At 39.0% G+C, this 23,244-nt stretch overlaps 2 long non-coding RNA genes and 1 pseudogene across 2 annotated transcripts; 1 reads left to right on the forward strand and 2 right to left on the reverse strand.

Annotated features, from left to right (window-relative positions):
• The first annotated feature begins 1,703 nt into the window (after positions 1 to 1,703).
• LOC149096388 (galactosylceramide sulfotransferase-like) lies at positions 1,704 to 3,008 on the forward strand (annotated as a pseudogene).
• Positions 3,009 to 15,905: 12,897 nt separating this feature from the next.
• On the reverse strand, positions 15,906 to 19,492 carry LOC149096389 (uncharacterized). The gene is made up of 3 exons (XR_016204449.1): positions 17,325 to 19,492; positions 16,825 to 16,958; positions 15,906 to 16,058 (listed from the first exon to the last, which is right to left on the reverse strand). It is a non-coding gene; the product is annotated as an uncharacterized LOC149096389 (long non-coding RNA).
• Positions 19,493 to 19,639: 147 nt separating this feature from the next.
• On the reverse strand, positions 19,640 to 22,814 carry LOC110059405 (uncharacterized). The gene is made up of 3 exons (XR_016204459.1): positions 22,694 to 22,814; positions 19,999 to 20,045; positions 19,640 to 19,754 (listed from the first exon to the last, which is right to left on the reverse strand). It is a non-coding gene; the product is annotated as an uncharacterized LOC110059405 (long non-coding RNA).
• Between the last annotated feature and the right edge of the window lie 430 nt (positions 22,815 to 23,244).

Here is a 23,244-nt window from a genome sequence, read left to right on the forward strand (position 1 = left end):
TAACAATTATTCCATGAGCGCGCGTTGGATATGAGATGGTAAATAGCCAACGAGTTGGCTATAACCAATCTCATATCCAACAAGCACGAATGGAATAATTGTTTTATTAAATTCGGTGAGTTTGTATACTTGAAAATTATAGCTTAACTTTATTGGACTTTAATTTTACTAAGCGACCGGAAGTCGATGTGGCAAAAACAACAACAAGGGGGAAATCACATGACATGCGCGTCGTTTGTAAAATTAGTTGAATGAAAATTTTGAAAGCGAAGCAAGCGAATTTGCAATCAAATAGAATTCAAGGAAAATCTACCACATGAAGGAGATATAACCTTGGTCAGAAGGTTTGAAAAGCGTTCAAGTTCGAGTCATGGAGAAGAGCCGAATACTTGTGCACTTGCACATTGCCGTTGTAATAATGCTGCGGAAAACTCTTATCGCCATGTGACACAGACGTTGTGCCAAAATTATGCTCGACAAGACCTCTTTCAGGATTTCCGTGCTTTTAAAGCCTTGGCATTTCGAGCTGTCAGTGTGGAGCTGATTGTTGGCCAGATTCAGAGTCAGGGACAGAAACTATCCGAGCGTCACATTCACCTTCAGAATATCCGAGGCCACCCTGGTGGTTTTTCGTGGCTGGTAAAGAACCGGGCTTACTTCGGTTCAGCTCAAAACACTCAACTCCTTGAGGTGTTTTTCGCAAGGACAGAATTGTTGGCGCTAGCTGTCGTTGATTCTCTCGTCCTCGTGGCCAAAAAGAGACCGAGATAAAACTAGGTCGTCCTCTGTAGCTGTGCGGGGTTTTTACTCTCGACCGATCCGAGCTCGCTTAAGTCGAACAGTTTCCTCATCTGCTCATTACAAATGAGCAATGATACCTGTTTTCCTGAGGCAATGATGCCTGTTTTCCTGAGGTCTTTTACAAATGCTCAAATAATTCATTTGCCTGGTCAGAGATAGTGGAAAACGGTTTGTTGTGCGGCGGCGTGCGAAGGAAATGATCAATGGCGGCTCTTCTGGATTTCGTGGATGAAGTTTTGTAATACGTGCCATCTTTCTTCCTCGCAGAAGTATAACAACACTTCAAACAAACATTCAGTTCTTCTTTTGACATTTCTTATATCGATGTGGAAAATTTGATGCCACCAGGACGAGTAAGCCATTCTGTTAGGGTAAACATTGTTTTCGTTACGTAATCTTCATGAATGCGTAAAATCTCGACGGTCATATTTTAATTTTGTAACTTTTAAGGGGACCGTTAAATAATCTAATCTCGAACTTTGTGGCCTTTTTGTTGTTACTGAGGCGGCATTGTCCATAATTTCCTGTATTTCTTCTGTAGATAGCTCATCGAATCTGCTTTTCTCATCCATTTTTTTGGGGGACGAAACTTGGCTTCCCGCGAAAAAGCTTATGCCGAACGACATTTACCGCATTCATTTCCAGATAAGGTCAAACGCAGGTGTAATGGCTGGTAACCGAGATCCAGTGAACCAATCAGAAAGCTAGAATTGCATTATCCCAGGTTGAAAATTTAATAATGCATCATATCTCCTTTTCTATTTACAAAAATCCCAATAGTATAGCTATTCAAGTCCAGTACGATAACCATGGATAGCTCATGAATAGAAATGACCTGTGTTCTTTGGAAGCAGAATTAAAACATTATCAACCATAAACTCTTCAACCAAGTTTATTTTCTTTTAACAGGCAACAAGAAACAGTAACAAACACAAACAGCAGTGGAGCAAGTGTAAACACGTGCTTTCCCATACAACACGTCCTCTTTCTCAAGACGCACAAAACAGGTTCCGCCTCAATCGCCAATATCTTTTTCCGTTATGGCAACTCACGGAATCTTACCTTTGTGCTTGGTCAAGACACACTGATTGGCTTGCCTCGTCGCTTTCAGGTGTCTTTTTCGTTGCCTTTAGCGAGACCTCAACCGGACTTTCTTTGCAGTCACACCAGGTACAATCAAAAACCGATGAATTATCTCTTTCCAAAGCCGACTGCCAAATACGTGACGATTCTCCGAAGCCCTGTTGACCAGTACGAGTCGGTTTTTAACTATATGGGGTTGGGCGATATTTATGGATTCGGCAGAGATCCCAGAAATACTTTAGAAACATTCCTTAGCACTGGTATCGAATTCGAAGACATTTTCAAAACAGCATCTACGCGCTTGGTCCGAAATCCCATGTCATTCGATTTAGGATTGGCCTACAAATTTCACCAGAATGTTACAGCTATCAATAATTACACTGCATTTTTGGATAAGGAGTTTGACCTTGGTTATGATCACAGATTACTTCGATGAGTCAGTCGTGGTTCTAAAACGCTTGCTTTTCTGGGAATTAGATGATATTCTTTATTTTAAATCTAACGAGAGACAAGACAAAGAGAGAGCTGTCGGTTTGACTGACCAAGTTAAAGACAATATCAAGCGATGGAACGCAGCCGATGAGTTATTGTTCCAGTACTTTAACGAAACATTTTGGCACAAAATAAGAAAGGAAGGTACAGGTTTTTATGATGACCTGGCAGCTTTTCGCCGGAAGAAAGAGCAAGTGAGTCGCTTATGCTTGACAAATGGAACAATTCTTCAACGACAATATAGTAACAAGTACGTCAAGGCGGTTTCTTTAAAATAGAACTTGAGGGCAGAAACAAGAGAGCAGTGCGAAAGAATGACTAGAAGTGAAAATTCATATCTAGCGCAGTTAATAAGAAAACGGTCAATGAGACTAGCAAGTCTTAGTACAGCGGCGGCAAAGGAAGAGAAGGCTGAAGAAATAACCAGCTGGGATGTGGCGATTGAGCTTAACTATGCTCCTGCATCCAAAACGACTGTACTAGAAGGTCGTCTTAGTGGAAATGTGGAGAAGCGGGGAAAAAGAGGTAGAAAACAAGAATATAATCGACACAAGGCTAGCCGGCAAGGGCGGAGTAGGGGTTTGGGAGGGAGGAGGGGTGGTGGGATAAGGAGAAAAGAAACTAGGAAGTAATTCTTTGTATCATTGAAGAGAGAAATACACTCTTGAAACAAAACGAAAGAAACAGGGATGTAAACATGAAATATCGCAGATCAAAGTTATATGGTGAAAGCCTCAACATTATAATTTTCTAAGGTAACAGAATGTAAGTAATAATTGTAGTACTTAGCTAAACTACTGGATTTTGAGAATTTGACACTTCAGTAGTTCTCCAAGCGGCAGGGAAGATCTGATATTTGTATTTAAAAAATGATATCCTATAGTATCAGAATGTATTAAGTAAATGCATGTCTGTTGAAGGAAAAATTCGAAATAAAGATAAAGATAAACTTTATAACCAGGGGCCCGTTTCTCGAAAACCCCGGAAACTTTTCAGGCCCCGAAAAGCCATTTTTAGTTAATCAGTATTTAATTAAAGACATTTAGGTGTATACGCCTGAGACTTTTGCTATGAAAGGAACTCTGTTCGTATTAAGAATAGGTGAAAAAAAACAGCTCTGCAGTCATAAGGTTTGAGATTTTGCTACGGCTTTTCGGGTGCGAAAACTTTTCGGTTCCTACGAGAAACGGGGCCCAGAATGCAAGCCGCTTTTACGTACCAATGAAATCTCGCAAACAAGAAGGGTGACAATTAGGCAAGAAGAAGAATCAACGCTACATGTGCATTGGGAAAATTGAATTGTAAAAATTTAAAAACAAATACCAATTCTCAACGGGGCTTTTACTCCAGAAAAAATGTTTTAAAACGCTGAAACAAGTAATACAAAGAGACTAAAATAACATAGTTCAAATTCTTAACTGGCTGGAGGCAGACCAGTTGGCTGATTATATACAGGCTACACGAAGTAAGGCAATACTTGGTTGGAATAGGCGTTAAATTTGCGCCATATGTTTTTGTAGTTAATGACCTTCCGAGATGAAGAGAAGAATTCTACCTCGAGTAGAACTAGAGGAGTGCACATTTTGAACTGCGGAATGGTAATATGGAGAGTAACAAATCGGTTGCCGTGAACTGCTTTTTTGAAAAGAAGCAAGTGACAAGAAAACAGTTTTGTCTGAGCAGAAAACCTTTTTTCACGCATATCTGGGCTGTCGAAAATTTTGAGCTCAGTCTTTTGTTTTTTTGTTTGTTTGTTTGCTGTGTATATTGTTTTAAGGAGGGTCTCTCCAAGTGAGTTCTCTTCCGTGTTGTTTTGTCGTTTGGTTAACCTATGAGTAGTCTTAATGTGTGCTGGAAATGTTTCCAGCTGGAAGACTAGAGTATCTTGAAAAATAACCTGTCATCCAGAAACACATTTTAGAACAAAAAAGACAAGATTTATTTTACCAAGGTTTTGGAACATTGGAAATATGGTTGAGTGAATATGAGAAGGCCAAAAAACATCTCGAGAATTTTCTTGTGATCTGAAGAGACATTGAAGACCGAAATGGTCAGGAGTAATTCCAGTGATATACGAAATATCGTATATTTGAACTGCGTAGAAAGATATAAAGAGATGCATAATCATCGCAGTTTTATTCACAACTCAGGCGGCTGTGAAAATAAAGCTGGAAATAAATATATGCTTCAACGGGATCTCGTTCCAATTCAAGCCTGATTTTGTTTCGTTTCGTTTTGTTTTGTTTTGTTTTGTTTTTTCCATGTGTTAAAATGGATTAGCCTCCATAATCATCGCAGTCTTATTCACAACTCAAGCAGCTGTGAAAATGAAACAGGAAAAAATATGCTTGAACGGGATCTCGTTCAAGCCTGATTGTTTTTCCTGTGTTTAAATGGATTAGCCACTTTGACGAAAGCCATAAAATTGTGTATCGATCCATTAGAACAAAAGAAGGCTTCAGACAACTAGGCAAAAAAAAATCATTGGCAAAAAGAAGAAAAATTGGGAACGGACATATATCACAAGTTTCTCATCTAAGCAGTTATAGCAAAGCTAACGAATGTAAACAGAAATTTATCATCGTCAAAGCCATTATCTCAAGGAAGAGGAAGACAGCCATGAAGTTTCGCGAATTGGAAAGAAAAGCAAAGATAACAAGTGGCCCAAAATGAACCTTTTTATCTGTTACAAACCTATCCTTGCACCCTTATTTTAACTTTCAGCTGAGAAAGAGCGCGCTTTTTAGGATATAGCTAAGCTCTGAGGCCCTCTATGTCAACTGGTCTTAGCTGATACCCGAGAAATGGGCTAGAATTTTGACTCATTGCTGAAACATCTCCGAAATTTTATACGGGTAATCAAGCGAAAAATTCTATATAGTTAAAAAAAAAAAGAAAAAACGAGGGAAATTATTTGAATTTTGACACAACGCAAGCAAAATTATTGCTTAATTTTACGACTCAAGCAGTTCAAGGCCTGGATCAGAAATGAAAAGTAGATTTATGATTAGGCAGCCATATCTCTCGCTATATTTGTTTCATCAAGCTAGAATTTTCCCTGATTATTAAACTTGGCGTTTTTCACGTGAATAACGTTACCTACCGGATAAATTACCATCCAGTGGATAGGGTGGTTTGTTTTGTTAACACTTATCCACTGGGTAGTGTTATCCAGCCTTCCAACAACTGGGACCTGGATTGTATCACCCCAATCCAGAAACCCTCTCGTTGTAAATTGCAATCCGTCAAAACGGACCTTGGGAAAATCGTAGAGACTTGGGTGTGACGTAATCTCGTCTGGCAGAATCCCTACGATCTCATTTATTACCTAATAACCGAAAACGAAACGTAATTTGCTTATTAAATGAATACTAGGATCCCCCTATGTATATAGTAATTTTCGCCTATTTCATCTGATCTCTCACTGGATTAATTTTTACTCCCTCTAACACTGCTGGTGGAAAGAAGAAATTGTAAGACTGTGTCGCTTATAATTATTCCAAATAATATAAATGAGAAAAGAAAAAAAAGGCAGAACAGCTGTTGTGACACTACGAACAACTTCTGAGAATGACGTGACAAATCTGAGCCACCATTTTTTTTAAATTTTACTTCTTATTAGAAGGAAGGAACAGGGGTGCTACTAGACAGTTTTAACAAACCACTAAGGCAACGCAATAATCAAATCAGCAACCTGAAATGGCCCAAACAAGCGTGTTTTGAAACGAAAGTGAAACCCGAGGCTACGTTTTTTCTGTGTCTTTTTGGAGTTAAACACTCCTTGCATATTCGGCTGGAGCAAGTTCTCAAACCAAAGACACAACTGATGACTATAAACGCGAGATTCTTAATTAACAGTCAAGTAAAACGCAACTTTTAGAAAACTTAAGGCGGCTCTGAACCCTGAATACAATTCTTTTAAAGTTTCCCGAAATTTGCGTCTTATTCTGCTAATCAAAATCGCCTAATGAAAATGGAGGTCAACCAGCTCGTTTTTAAGCTATTACTTAAAGCATTTAATGGTAAAATTAAGGGTGTTAAAAATTAAGCAGGCCTCGTTGTATAGCTGGCGTTTTTCCCGCTATAGCGCGCCCACTCATTGGCTAGTTCATGGTCACTGACATCTAACAATGAAACTGGCCGCAATGAAAACGATGAAAAATTGTGAAAACTATGACGTCGATCGGGAAAAAGTTCACTGTTACCAGCGAAATGTTGACGGCTGTTGTGTGTCATCAGAGGGTGCATTGAAGGTGGCCTTATGTTTGAATCTCAGCGCTTTTTTCAAAATTTGCTTTTGTTATGTTTCGCTATATAACAAATCAATTAATGAATGGGCCCTTGGGGAACAGTGAATTTTGTTTCCCTCGAATCTCAATGTTTTCCTCAACTTCGTCTCGGGAAACATTGAGATCATCGTGAAACAAAATTCACTGTTCCCCCCGGGACCAGTCATTACGCGTCAAATATTTCTCTATGGTAACTTATTGTCTCACGAAAATGATAACAACGTGTTCGCCAATGATTGAGCAATAATTTTACACCATGATTATGGCAACAAGTGATAAAGAATGGTAAAATAAGATCTAAGTCTTGGAAATCGCTGGAAACTATCCCGAGCCACCTAAGGTGCTAATTTTTCATTGTCACCAATTTCGAAAAACAGGTTGTCGAATTGTTTTGGTTCTCTAGCGGGGAAGGGACAGCGAAAGAGATTTCACTTTCTTAATACCTTCACGCGTCTCGTGTCTTTTATTTTATTTTTTTTAATTCTGCAGAAATTTAAAAGTACTATTAACTGTTTTTTGATACGCTGAAAGCTCACCGGTAACATGCACGAAAGATGTCCTATTAAAATTTTACAAAATGAGTCCAGTGAGTCATGCATATACGTACAGTGCTTGTGACTTGAATTGTGAATGAAACGCGATGGGAAAATGAATAGTGCGGCTGTTCAGCAACGACAAAGCTATTCCAGTAGCCCCACGTTATTCCTTTTGGAACCCGCAAAGGTCGCAGTAAATGAAGCCATTTCCTGTTGCTTTGCTTTGCTTTGCTTTGTTCTGTTTCACGTTACCTCTATAGTTAATTTGATTGAAATAAACACTGCATGAATAGAAACACGAAAGTAGAAATATAGTAAACAACGATTTTTTTTTCTTATTCTCGGTCCTTTATTGTCAACCCATGATAACTTGAACTCCCAAAGACTGGAACCTTTTTAAATTTGCCTTGAAGGTTCGAGTTATCGGGAGCCGACCGTAAATCGCCTGAGGGATCAGTCACAGACAAACTCAATAGTTCTTCTTATAAAAACGACTAAAACTTAGTTGTAGTAATTTTGAAACAGTTTTTACTTAATTAACCACTTTTTATCTCAGCTAGTAGTAGTATTTTTTATCCTAGTTCTAGTTTTAAACCTTAGTTTTAGTCTCACGTTTTTAGCTTTTATTACTTCTGTATTTTAGACATTAAATGTATATTTTAGACTTTTATTTTTTTACAGGACCTTCCTGAAAATCACCTCTAGGTGATTGGAGGCCTCCTCTTAGAATAATAACTTATTATTATAATTATTATGTTATTAGTTTATAATTATTAGTGCAATTGTTTTCAATAAACCCTGACTACTCCAGCCTAATATAAATTAATCATGCCATTTTGAGCAGAGAATTTTTCTTGAGTATTGTGCCGAGTTCCAAGTGAATAGCAGTTTCAAAACATCATGAACAGGATGCTCAAACAACAAAGTCCAAGTGTGACCATCTTTTTTTCCAAGTGTGACCCAATTTCAAAATGTGTAACCCACATGCGCGTTAAGTAATAGAATTAACAATGATAAGGCAGATGGTCATTGCTCTAGCTTTGCCTGAATTTAAAAATCTTGGAAGTTCGGTGACCCCTACTTTTCTCCCCAGAAACAGATTTTATTTGCAGTTATCTCCACATTATCGAAAAATGAACAAAAAATCAACGTGTGAAGTTAAAAAAAAGAAAAAAAAATCAAGATTTCTGCCCACGGGACATCGAATCCTGCCATCTTGCAGCTGCATGCAAGGCGCGTGAAACTATGGTCGCTGAATGGGAACTTGTTTTCTGGGGAGCCTAACCAGTTGACTAAATTCACTTAATAGGTCCACTTAAACAATATTTGGCAGAGAACATTTCACTTCAAAGATCTAATTGCAATATTTTTGTCCTTATTCCTTAACGAAGTCCGATTTTTTCACATTTAGGATGTTCTTCCGAGCGTGTTCAAGCTGTTCAAAATTAACAAAAAAATATGTTATTGACAGTCATCATTTCTTTGTTCTCTGTTGCTTAGTGGATTTCTGATCATAGCTTAGATATGCTAATTCCATGGCTTTCAATGACGATATAAAATGGGGTTGACAAGCCTACACGACTTCTACGGCTCGCGACATTTGTACAATTGTCGTTCTCTGTTCGGTCAATCGACCTTTTTTGTCGCTTCACTCGTGTTTATGAAGGGCACTTCATGTTATGTAATAAGCAGGAATTTTAAGTAGAGTTGAGCCGTTAGACCGTGCTATGGGAAATATTTATTGATCATACGTCTGCATAGTTTCCGTTGTTATCTGCATGTCGCTTCGTAGAGTTTGACACTTCTGTAATTTGCAATGTGTTTCTGCATTGTTTAGGCTCGTTGCTATTGCAATATATGCTTTTAAGTCTACACGAATTTGCTTTTGACAAACGAAGTTGACAGTTGGCGATGTACATCGGACGTTATGTAAACAAAAGCAAACTTCTTGCTTTACGTGCGACGAATGGTGAGAGAAACACGTCAAATCGGCTTTGGACCTGCCTTTTACAGCAAATGAGGTTAGAACATTATCGAAATTATCAGCTCTGTGTCTATTTCAACTTAACATAGGTCAAGTCATGTGGCGCATGCTAAAATATACGTCTAACCCGTTAATTGAAATTTGACGACGGATGGTCAAATATTTGCATTTTTAACGTACTTTGAAAAGCTCTCGCGTCGCTCACAATCATTTGCCCAAAGAAATTTTTACAGGAATCTGTAGACCATCCTTCTGCGATTCAACCACCAGAAGCTTTATCTATTTGAAGGTTTCGCACATAGTGAAAATTAATTATTTTCACGAAGTACTTTTAACTGAATGAAATACATGTCTTCGAAATTTAATTATTTTGCACCCAAAAGACAACGCAACATTCCCTAAAATCAACCCAGTACACATTTAAACATTGCACAAAAATATTTGAGTGTTTTTAAGACGCAAGAATGATGTGGTTTTGCATGCGAGGCTCTCAAACTTGTTTAATAAAATGGCGCGTCAAATGACGATTTTAACGGAATTTGGTAATTTGCATATTTCTTTGAAATAAAAGGATATTTTGCCAAAAAATCTATCCAGTAATTTTTGTCATGCCCTAGCCTATCTACCATGAAAATATGAGCGAAATCAAATTTTCTACCGTTGCCGAGTTATTTTCCATTTTTATTGACAGGGACTCTTAAGAATATTTTTTCTTTATAGGGAGATAATCCACAGTGACATGTTTTCGTATCCTACGTAACGTTTTGCAGCATTTTTAAGAATTTCTCCTTTGATGGATCAAGATTAGTTTTTAATAGGAAACCGAAACTCAAGTTAACCTTTGCCAACCTTTTAAGTGAATCGTCCAGTTTGGAAGTTATACAGGTTTTTCTTAGCTAAACCAGGAACATGGTTCAGGCAGATTAAAGAACACCGCCGTTACTAGGTTCGGCTAGAATTCCAAAACAGCTAAGTTTAACCAATCACAAGAGGACGCATGGTTTACCTTAACTAATCAGAGAACATTGTAGACCAGGAACGTGCTTTATTATACATAGCGTCTTTTATTTGTAAGCTTCACTTAGTGATCTGATTTGATCCAGCCAAACCACAGTGATTAAAGAGTGTTGTGACGAAAATTGAGACGTCGACATTCCTTGTCGAAGTCCTCCCAGTGCTCTAATATCTGTCCCGCAACACTGAATACGAACCTAGTGGCTTGAGGGCAGAGCTTATCCCGTTTCTGTAGCAAGAAGCGACTAAGGGTATTTCTACTCCCCACTGGATGGATGCCAGGCCATCGCAGGGTTAGCCCCAGCATTAAGTTTGCCGGTACCCATTTATACATCCGGTTGGAGAGGGGAACTGTGAGAGTAAAGTGGCTTACCCAAGAACACAGCACAATATCTCCGGCCAGGGCTCAAATCCGGACCGCTCGATCCAGCATGTGGCCACCCGCCTCCCATCGATGCTACAATGATGGTATCAAACAAATGCCCAAACATTGGTGAGCAAGTGGTGGCCATTTTCGTGATGCAAACGAATAACCCATTTGAAGCACCCTTAATTGTACATTTTTTAATAGGTTTGTAACTTAAGACCGACCATTGGAACCTTTTCTAATCTAATTCTAATCAGCATGTCAGGTTTTACGTTTTTGGTAAGTGTAAAAAAATGGTGGAAGCAGATTCAGGACCACCCGGCTCAATTTTTTGAAAAATTTTAGCTGGCTATGAATACGCTACAATCTTTATTGATTCTGGCAGTGAGATCAGTTCCATCGCGAGACTCTGATTTTTTTTTTTTTTTTTCTTCTCAAGACCTGAAGTATTGGTCAAACGGAGTCGCTAGTACACGTAAGGACTTGCGATAGCCTGCATTCCCTTTAGTCGAAATCAATATTTACAGGCAAGTCCGCGGAAGGTTTCCGCCCATCGGCAGCCAACACAAATTGATCGTACGTCATTCGTTACAGGGACTGCAGCTAGTTTGCACTAGCTGGTAAACGTGAAGTCCATTTACCCTTTCAACGCATGTCTGTAAGCAAGTTCAACTTTCGCCTAAAATTGCCCAGGCTTTTTTCCGCTGACGGTACGTAATAAACTTGCCAAAAATTTCATTAATAGTTATAAATATTGTGGTTATATAACAAAATGGGTACATATCATGACAGTATACGATACATCATTCGGCATTGACCTATCACATGAAATAATTAGACTGATACGTCACACAACTCCAAAATCCCCCTCCCCAGTCCCCAGGAGGGGAAAGTCTATACCCAATTTTCAGAGCTATAAAGTTAGTAAACGGCAAACCGAAAAAAGGCCTCATCTGCGAAAACATTTGAGAAGGACAACAAATTTGCCAATGTTAATGCGGAAATAATCGCTTCCTTGTAAACAGAATACTCAAAGCTAAAGCCTGAGTGAAAAATCCACCCTATTTCAGGCCAATATGGTCCAAAACTGCACCTTTTTCGGACACAAACAGCTCAAAAGCCATACTCTTTGGGGCGGCACATACCTCTGATAGCCCATATAAGGGAGTAATCCCAATTCCTCCCTCTCCCCCTCCCCTCCCGAGCCCAAAACACATAATAACGCAGTTTCTCTGTCAGGAAAATTTCCGCGCGATATTTTACGGTCTCATTTGGATCCTTTGAGCTTTAAAATAAAAAAAAAATTGTTTGCTTTGATAGTCTTATTAAATCTTTCTATTTATTATTCTTTTATCCACTTTTGGCAACGCGTGACAAAATCCTATCAAGTGACCATTGCGTGACAGATGAATTAGGTCGACAGCGGACGCCAAATTTACATTTCAGCATGCAGCATGAGCTAGGAGAACAGCTCATAAGTATTTCGCTTAACCAAGCAAGGGTCTGAAGTTGGAAGGCCTCACCACTTTTATGGATTGCTGTTTAAGAACAAGGGATTGGACGAAATGTGGTGGATTATCTCGGACTCAGTTGAATGTCAACAGGCAGATGATGTACTTTGCGGAATTTGCCGAACTCCACGCGTCGCAATGGTTATCGTGTAGGATTCCGAATACACCAGTACTTAACATTTGAAAGTAATAGTGTACAGAGGGTGAGCTCAATACGACTTTTCTGCCATAGTTCAAGTCCAGATACCGAGAAAATCAAATGCAGAGAGACATTTAATTTTCACATTCCTTTTGATTATCTGGTCACAGGCACTTGCCTATTGTTTTCGTTTCTAGCAGGTTAGTGTTGTGGTTATCACGATTTTGAGAGCGTTAGTACTCAGCGTTGATGAAAAGCCCGAAAATAATTTTTATACCAGGTTTTAAAGTGAAATGTCTTCTTTCGAAATGTTAGGATTTTAGTTGTTACAGTGTCTTACCGGGTAGCGAATTTGCCGATTGAAAAAGTGTGCATGATTAAGAATTTTGAGGAAGCGAATTTTAGTGATTTTAGGCGGCTCGTCGTGACCTTGACAAATAACCCTCAAAAGTATACTTGGCCTCAGAAGACTTGTAAACACCTCAACAATACGTTTCCAGGCTCAAACTGGAGTGTTGTTGTGATGCAGATTAAACAGAGCGAAGTTTATGATAAGGTATTAGTCACTAAATTTTGCGTGTTTTGGACTAGACGTGGGACCGTAACGAATTTGGGATTTTTTTTGGCAGGTTTAGAAAAATAATTCAAGAAGAAATCCAAGCACGTTTCTAGGCTTCCCTTAGGCTATCTCTGGGGGAATATGAAAAATTTTTATTTATTTATTTATTTATTTATTTATTTATTTATTTTTTATTTTTTTATGTGCCACGACTGGCTCTTCCTTAGTGGACATTCCCTCTTGAGTCTTTCTATTCGGCGGTACTAGTGTTAAACTCGAATCTTGTCTACTTCGCGTAAATTACGTGAGAAACTCATCCACAAAGGTGAATACTTATAGTAAATGCTATCTTACATATGTTTTAAATGGTTCTCGGCTTGTTAGCACCACATATCACCTTATTAAAAGCGTCTAATGATTGTTAGAATCGCCCAGCTAGTGGACTAATGCAAATCCTCCATTTTAATTGGCTACGCTACTAGAGGTCTATTAGTAATAGTCCTCGAGTAGCGAAATTGGCGCGATCGAGCGTGACGCTTTTTCCAAATAAATATTTCTTCCACTTGCATTTGCTAACTTTATTATTGTCTTTTCTGTCCGACTAGTTGGGTGATACTAAAACAATTAGACCCGTCGCCCTCAAGGGCCACGGTTGAACAGCCCATTCGGCTTCCCCTCATGAGCTATTGACCCGTAGCCCTTACGGGTTACGGGTCTAATTGTTAAGTAGCTGTTAGGGGGAAAAGAACTCGAACTTGGGCCTTAGAGACTGTGCAATAATTACCTGGAAGGGGAAGGGGGGTGGGAGGGGGGGCTTAGAAATAGATGCAATATACCCCAAAACTAAGTCATGCCCCCATCTCAACCCCCCCCCTTCCCCCCTCTCACATAATGATAATAAGGCTAACCCCCTTGAAAAAACTCTCCTCCCTTGTATAACAGAGGCATTCCTTTCCTACTGCATGAGAGATAAATTTGTCAGTGTTATTCTAATGTTAGTATTTATATTTGAACAAGAGCCATAATCGGGGACGGAGACCGTAAGCGCGCGCCATTTCTAGTATTGGGGTTGTCCCCGTGATATGGGACAATAATTCTATTTTTAGAACAAATTGCGCCATCGCCTGCGGCACACGCGCGTACATGCTGCGAGGATATTTGCGGATGTCGCGCGGGGGAAAAGGCTTCCGAAATTCCCGAAATTTTTCATGTTTTTGGCCCACAACTCAACGCGTTTACGTCTGTTGGAATTTTGCTTAAGTATTTTCGTCGTAAGCTGCTCCAGTCTGAGTGAAGTAAGACACTGTCGAATTTAGGTATGTTCCGCTGTAAGCTTACATATATCGCTGACCAAATTGTGTTCTGACGGGTGCTTCTTTCACATGAGCTGTACATTACTCCACTTTAAATTTCACATATGTTGAAGATTAACAGCTTTTCCATTACACAGCGAAAAACTAGATGAATATTTTTAGATATATAGCAGAGCTTCAGGACTTCATAGTTTCCTAGCTCCTCTTGCCACACGCTTGCGAGGAATTTGTCAGTCTATCGCAACCGAAAAGTAAAACAAAATAATTGTTAGTTTGAGTTTCGCTTGAATTATAAGCAACGCTTGATGTTTCATCAAGGCCCAATAACTTTTCGTCCGTAGATACTGCTCAGTTTTATTCGTGTAAAAATTCAGTAAATTCTCTGTTTTCGATGAATGAGAGCGCCCGCCGATGTGTGTTTTGTACAGTCAGTAAACATGACAAATTGTACTTCCACCGCACTTTCGTGTGAAAGCGTACATCGAACTCAAACAATAACTCTATAGTTTTTAAATATGTTTAAGGTTGATAAATGTTTGAGAACATATTAAAAGCTAAACCGAAAATATGTGAATAAAGCAGAAATAATTAGCAAAGTTACGATGACGTTTTCTTTAATCAACTTGGAATAACGGTTTCGATTTTGTTGATCGAGTTATCAAAACTCCTTGTCTATTTTCATTTTCGTAGTGTAGAACTTCACTATGCTTATGTTGAAGAAAGACACATGATGTAAGTAGCCTTTTTTGCGTTCGTGAAATTTGTTACAGCAGCTCAGCACACAAGATAACGAAAGAAATCTTTGTCAAGATTTGTTGATAATTGAAAACACCGACTCGGACTTGAAAGTGCACGAACTGCACTATGCAAATGAGCTAATTGTACGCGTCAGACTTTCCTTTCAACAACTTTTGCAAACTCACCAAACAAGCAGAAACAATAAGAAACCGTCAAAACAGGTTTTGGTTATGATGAACCATTGTCTGAGAAACTCACAAATTAACTCGATACCAGAGTAGAGAGTTTTCTTGCTATATTCTTAAGTCAAAACAAACGCAAAAACATGCAAGTAAGCTTACAACTAGCGTGAGCAGATCTTAGTATTCATTCCCAGCGCGAGATTGAAATCTTGTTTTCGACCCTGAAAAACCCACCTTTTCCGTTAGCTCAGAGCATAAAACTACATATAAGCGCCCTGGTTCGTATTCCCTGCCTTATTCCCAGCCATCGCTGTCAAAAAAACGCAAGAGAATCTCTCAACTCTCACCATTTGATCACGCAACGTGACAACAACCACGCGAGAGCCCCTAACATGTGCTTGAATCCGCGCGGATATATGACGTCAGGATGGCGCAATTTGTTCTAAAAATAGAAAAATTGTCCCATATCATAGGTACGCGCGAATCCCGAGACTTACGGTCTCCGTCCCCGATTATGGCTCCTGATTTGAACTCTAATAACTCTTCCACTACTTTTCCAGTTTGCAAAGAGGAATGAAAAAGTAATGCCCCCACTGTATGTATTAGTATAAGTAATCATACGGTTTCGAGTTCAATTTGGAATTAATTTGCACGAGTGAGTTTTTCAAAAAGCTGAAACTGCACGAGCCGCTTCGGCGAGTGTAATTTCAGCTTTTTGAAAAACTCACAAGTAACCCCTCCAGGTAATTATTACACAGTCCCTTAGGTAAATTTTCGTCTTTTCTAATTTCTTCCATCTTTTCCAGTATTCCTTCTTTTTTAGTTCCCCTCGGATCGGGAGTTTTATCGCAATTTGTTTAATAACAGGATAATAAGAAAACAGACCAGTTCAGCCAGTTCCATTTAAGCCCTCTCTTTATTAACATCCATTTATGCCCTCTCTTTATAAGCATCACTGTTTTCCCCGGCCGTTACAATTATCACCCACGCTTGCTTTAGCAATCTGTGATCTGAATCCTGAGTTCTTACGTTTCAAAGTTATCCATCTTTCTGTAGAGAACAAAATTATTTTCGTATGTTAGCCCTCGTTTCCACAAAAGAACTAGACGAGGTCATAACATAGACTTGTCCAACCGTTTTATTTTCTCGACGGTCTCTTGACCTCGTAGTCGACCAGTTTCTACATATCACGTGACCGACTGTGACTGATTGTGTGGGGCTGGGTTAAACCTTACACTTGCAGAAGCTTCCTATAGTAGTTCATAAGGCTTAAGTTATATAGATGTTTCATTAAAAGTTAAAGGAAATATAGTGACAATTGACTAATTCTCCCTAGCCTACTGATTGGCACAAATGTCGTTTGACGCTACTTAGGAGAATTTGTAGAGGTATCGTAGGCTGTGGTAGTCTGAAAAATCCTAACCACTCCGAAATATAATTTTGCGTCTGCTTCTTTCCAAGTGACTGAAAGTTTCCCGAGTCCTAAGGCTATACTTATGATTAAGACTTCTTCTCTATCAGTTATATGGCAAGAAACAACGATTCAGTTCAGGAGTGGGCAGGGCAAGTGTCGCGCATGCAATGTAGTTGCTTATGAATTCTCAAAGATCGTTATATGGTGGCTGCGCTATTGTACTCGACAATGCACCAAAAGGACAGAAATCTGTCGTCACCAGTGCCTTCGTTCTCAGGAATAGGGATAACACTATTGGATGAAGAGTATATCGGAAAGAATGAATTTTCCTTTACTTGAAGCTGTTACTAAGGAATTAATTTGACTAAAGTTATCTAAACATGTTTGGCGAAAAAAACTTACCGATTGCAGATTTATCTTTTAGTAACCCTGACAAACACCACAGGTTTTTGGACATTCATAGATAGTAATGAACGGGTTGCTGTGGCACTGGTCGCTCACGTTGGGGCAGTCCCACCTGTGATCAACACAGGGTTCTTTGAAAAAGTAAACAAATCAAACTCAAATATTATACCGGTATAATTTCGAGTAAAATGCAGGGGCACAAGCTTAATGCCGGTCAAAAATAAAAAGTGCAATTTTGCCGGCATAACAGTGCCGTTTCTCGATGAAACAGCTACTAAGTTGTTTGTACCTCTGTGTTACACAGAGATACTGCGCTGCGGTTGATCTGGAGACTGTGTTCTATCACCGACCCACCATAGTATGCGGAATCGTTGGCACGATGCCTTATAGCCTTCCAATTTGATCCCAAGGTTAAACGAGGTGGAAACCTACTTGTAGCGCTATTCGCAGCAGAAGGACCAATTGAAGCTGAGAAGGCTAGATTACAAAGCACTTACCGCAATTGACGTTACAGGCCTTGGGGCATTCACGTAATGTTGCATGCGGGTTAGAGTGACAATGACCGTCCCGTGCCAATGCGTTACAGTCTGGATGCAAATCGTAACATTGACCTAGTAAAGAATTGAGCACTTGCATAATTAATTTTAAACCTTTGCACAGACTGTAGTCAGATAATCGATCAATTAGAATTAAATCAACGCGACACAACCTTATTGACAGAGTAAACTAATACAAATTAAAAGTCATCCAAAATGAGTCTTTTTTGATCATTAAAAAGATCTGTTTCCATGCCTGAAATCCCATGAAATGGATTGCCTTTATGATGTTCTTCGTTCATAAAAGAAACTCAAGCTAACTTAAGGATATTAAAATGTTTGTTGTCACTGACTAAAGTTGTTTTGGACGTTAAGGTTAAAATACTGTAACCTTCCTCAGCGTAAAAAAAGATATATATATATGTCTGAATTTATGAAAACCGTGTTAAAGACTTTGCACCAAAATAGCCGACATGTTTTTGAAAAAACGGTTAGAAAATGTACATAAATATGGCCATGTCGCACCGAGAGTGCTATCTACCTCGTGTACTCTTAATAGAGTCCATACCATGCCTATACAAGCCTTTAAAGTCGCTGCAAAATGAGTCGAACGAGCCAAACAAAACTAAATTAGAGCTTAAATTGATCATTTGGTTCGCCGCGGCACTAATTTAGACAGGCTTAACCTCTGCGATTTCACCTAAATGACCTCACTATGTCTTTACTGTGGGTTAAATTAGCCAGTCACGCTAACAAGAGCATGGTAAGCAGTGGAATCGGTTATTTACCTCTATATTTCAGCCAAAAAGTAGCCGTTACGTGACATTTCATTTCAATATCTGACCGGATTCGCAAAAACATAGCCATAGAATTTGACTTGTCACTGATAATCTAACTTGCTACAATTCTGTCCTAGAGCTAGCTTTCCACGAGGCTTATCGTAGCTCAAATAACAGCAAATAACTCTCCTGTATGCCTTTTGAAGCCAGGAAGACTAAATTCACCGTCTTTTCGTTGAATCATGAATTGTACAATTTAATTAAGAGTGCTTTTAACATGAAATTGGAGTCTAAATCAACACGAACGTACAGATATCAAAACCGCGGCGGAGAGCTAATCTATCGCTTTCTAAAGGCCTGCATCGTCCTAAATGGACTGAACAAGAGCTTCCTACATCGAGAATCGATTGACCTTCAGACAAACTAGGCCATAGTTAGCAGTAAGCGAACACTCAACATGTTGTCGTTACGTCAATTATCGCCCGGAAGCCACGCAAATAAATTTCTTCCGCGCTAGCGAATCACAGACAGTTCTGATACTTAGCTAAGCCGAGAACGCCTAAAATTGATAAAACAAGGAAATTCTACTCACGATCAGCGCTTGAACTCATGTTCTTCTCTCTCCTCGTGGCCATGTTTTGCTCGCAAATAGCAATGTCCCGGATGTACTTCAATTTTGTCGAGCGCGGAATGGCACATCCAGATTTCAACAGATTTTTTTCCTAAGTCTTTAGCTACATCAAAGTTCAAAGCAAATGACGCCAACAGCAGCTAGAAATGTCCAGTCCATTGCACGTCTAAGCCCTAAATTGATGTGGCGAAAGATTTTTGCTGTCTAAAGCAAGCACAACATTATCGCCACAGGGCAAACGGCCTCCTGTTACGGGACTAAATGTGACCCGTACAGTTTACACATGTCCTCAGGCCCGCCTCAGGTACGATAATGGACGACGCTTACTAGCAAATCGTTAGACTTGGGCCTTCATTGGACTTAATGATGTCCTCGGGCAGACTTCCTTTAGACAGCAAATACAGAACGCTAATCGGTCGCTCCTTGTCAGAGTCACCGCGCGAACTGAATTCAGACGAGTGTAGCCTGGGCTAAACTTAACGCAAATTGAAAAAGGGGGGGGGGGGGGGGGAGGGTCGATGAATAATGAAAAAAATACCTAAATAAATGAAACATGCGGCAAGGAGTTCCTACATTTCATGCTAGGTAAGATTTACAAGCTGCTGTCATAGCGAAAGCAGAAAACAAAAACAAAGAAATGAAAAAAAAAAAAAAAAAAAAAATCAAAAAACACCTGATTCAGTCTTTAACACCGTTTTCATAAATCCAGACATATATATATATATATATATATATATATATGCGTCAATGGCAATAGGCATTAGGCATGCTCAATACACAAAGAACTCAGGAATCTGACTTTATACGATTTGAAAATGATGAACGAGTCATCTAAACCTCAGTCGAAATTATTATCGCTGATTTTTATTCGTAAACCTTGAAGTTAAAGTTCATTGTCAAAACAACTCTATTTATCACTCTTAAGGGTTTTGTTTTTCTTTCTGCATGGTCACGAAGGCGGGAAACTGCCCTGCCCTGCACCTGCAAAGAACAAACAGAACAGAACATAAACAAAGAGGCAAATTTGAAAAAGTTCTGATAAGTTCTTGATTATAAGAAAGCGTCTTATACTTTTTATTGATGCTTGTTTAAGTGCATGCGCACATGTGCGCGGGCGGGTGCGTGCGTGAGTGTGCACGTGTAAGTGAGTGTGCCCGGTTGAGTACATTCGTAAGCAGGGCGTTCGTGAGTGTGTTCGTGCGCCGGCGTACGTTTTGATACTTACAATATCCGACGAGCATCAGCAAAAGATTCCGCACTTGAAATACATGACTAGCAAATGGAGAAAGATAAGATACAGTCATGCAATATTAATTTCATTTGTAGCATTTTTTTCCAAACTCAAAGGAAAAGAATCTTTAAGTGTAAAAATTCAGTCAAACTATAAAATTCAAAACTGGAACTCTTAACCAGAAAAGCTACACTATTAGTGCGTCTAAAATGTCTCTACAAAAAGCTCTTTGTAAGGCTACTAACAGGCTTTACCGGTTTAAACAATTTTAAAGAATTTTTCTTTGTTCTAACAATTGTCCAAGATTATGAATGCAGAGAAGAAAAGATCTGACTATGCTTGCCAAAGATAACAGTCTGCCGATAGCAAAAACAAAAAAAAGACAAGATGAGCAGCTGGCAACAACTGAAGGCAAATTTTATTCGTTCACGGAATTGTAGACAATAGTGAGAACCAAAACGGAGACAGTGGTTAAAGAGAAGTTGCGTAAGCTGCTCTAAACAAAAATAGTAACGAACGGTTCCTAGCGGATAGTGCGAAGTAAGCAAGCTTCACTTAACGGTTACAATAAGGCTTAAATCTATAACGCTGCGTAATACTGGAACTCCTGCGCGCTGAAGGCGAGTGAGTGGAGCCCCATACCTTAGAAAATTTGGTAACCCATCGACCTCAAAAAGTTGGGTTGTCACGTGCGTGACTGTCCGCACGTACGTACGTCCGTACGCCAAACTTCATGCCTTGAAATATAAGCAAGTAGCACCTATTACCAGGGGTACACCTTTGATATTGGACATCCATGCCATGATTAATAGCTGGTTTTCACATGACGTCACTAAAATTCGAACTACAAAGCTATTGATCTTCCTGAGATTTTACTTTAATGATGTATAAGAGCAGCTGAAAACTAATATTCATACAAATTTTCGCTCCGAATAGGTTCTTGGTTTTGTGATACACTACGCTTGAATTTCTAAGCTTTTGCGTGACGCGGCATTTACATGACGGCCTAGAGAGCTGTCATGATGGTTAAAAAAGTGACTTATTTCGGGGAACTTGGCTATCTGAACAGTTCATGTCTTAGAAAAAAGTACTATTTTCATGTTTTAGAGTTCCTCGAGGGATAAATTCACGCTTTTGTAGCAAAACTCAGTGACAGATGTTTCTGTTGGTTTCCGGCCGCCATGTTGGTGCCCATACGGATGGGCACCAGCATGGCGTCTCCATCCAAATCTCTATAAATTTGGGTAAAACATTTCTCCGCGCATCTCGCATAAGAAAAATTGCTGTGATCAGAATTTTGGCGAGAGTCATTGCATATTTACCTTCTTTCATTTCCCAGATTCTGGACTTTATCTATAGACCGGTTTTGATTTTTATTTTGATCTATTTTGAATTGCGCGACACTGAAAACCAGCAATTGACAGCTGTCAAAACAAGGTATCCGCTACCAATATCAAGTGACCATATCGCGGGTTCAGATCAAGAGCTCGTCGCGGTCGCGTGTTTTTTGGAATTGACCGCTTGCCAGGTACTGGGGTGTTCAATTAGATCGCGAGCTCAAGCTAGGTTTTTAATCCGGTGCAAATTAACCCCTGCCGCGTTGTTGACTTTTCTTCTGACATATTCCTTAAACAATCGTTTTTGGAAAGTTCCTGATATATTGCGTACTTAATTTCTACAATCTTAGCTTGGGTACACTTGTTCCTCTTTTTCTCTTTAATTTCCTTTGTGGATAATTATTGAAATCAAGAGCTCCGCTTTTAGGCTCGGCTAAATTTATATATTAAGAAATAGGTGAACGTCATAAAGAACGTATTCATAAAAAATGTCTTGGATACATCAATAAGCCTTCTCCTGAAGTATATTTGCGCTATCCAACTGCGTGTTGTTGTGAGAATGCAAAATTTTATTTAAAAAAAAAAAAAAAAAGAGTTAATTTAACAAGCGATTCATTCAGATGAACTAGCGATATTTCCATACCGTAGACGAAAAATCCACTTTAAACTTTCCCGCACTGTTGCGAAGTGGGGTTTTGTTTTAAAGGTATTCAGGAAGACCTTTGATTCAGACCTCCTTGCAACCCAAAGGACGATATCATTGCTTCTAAGCCACTATCGCCACTCGTTACCGACGTTCAAGTTTTGATTTTTACGGATCCTAGTTATTGCCGGTTTGCGGTTTATTCACGATCTACCAAAAACATTTTATGGCAAAACATTTTCTCCACAATGAATTTACCCCACCAGCGAAAGTGTACATACAAACATCACTAGTAAAATCTTGTTGGTGAATTTTATTTAAAACGTCTCTTTCGTTCAGAAACAAAACGATAAGATGAGAAATAAACCTTTCAGAATTTAAACAAAAAATCACAAGAATTAATACCCCGCAAGAAACACTAATCTTTTTCAATCGCCAAAAAATTAGTTTCTGCAAAATGCAAAAAATCGCCCATTCGCAAAAATAAACGCACTCCAGCAAAAATTTATTAGTGCCACACCGTATGTCGTCATATTTTGTCCAACTCACACAAATATTGACATCTGAGGGCCACGTTTTCGATCAGGAGCTAGCACTAATTTCGCTCAATATCTTTCCTAGCTAATAACCTAACCTTAATACTGGTCCTCCTCGCACTAAAAATAAACAATGAAGATATCCATGCATTTTCTAAAAGATTATACATTACCTTGTATCAACGACGAACCAGGTTTTCTTCTATTTGTCTTGATATGTATCTTCTGCAGAGTCTTCGCAAAGATAGTTGGAACAACTGCAGTGTCCAATATATGGTATCAGCAATATCTGTTTAATATTAACAAGTTTTCATGATATTTTTAAGCTAAGGGCGGATTTCTATGGATTCCTTTTAGGATAAAAAAACTACGATTTATTATACATACAGGCGCCATCAAAATTAGAAACTATAGACACGAACATCGGTCTCGGGCACGAGGGATTCTGAATAAAAGCATTTGTATTCATGACTTGCGTGGAAGTGCTCAGTTACCTGATTAAATCATAAGCAAGACGTTGGAAGGTATATGTCTGATTACAATTTCATTAAACTAATGTATTGATATTAAACACAACTATGCATTTACAGACATATATGTATATACCCTCTTTTTTTATATAAGAATATATTTTATTTAAGTAATAGACCACTCTTTCTATGGGTTTACTGGCACAATAAACAACGCGGGATGTTGGGAGAACACGAGAAAAGCATCAAAATCA

Source organism: Orbicella faveolata, unplaced genomic scaffold (genome assembly GCF_042242905.1).
Source record: "Orbicella faveolata isolate gen_17 unplaced genomic scaffold, um_ofav_v1 contig_48, whole genome shotgun sequence".
Taxonomy (NCBI): Eukaryota; Metazoa; Cnidaria; class Anthozoa; order Scleractinia; family Merulinidae; genus Orbicella; species Orbicella faveolata.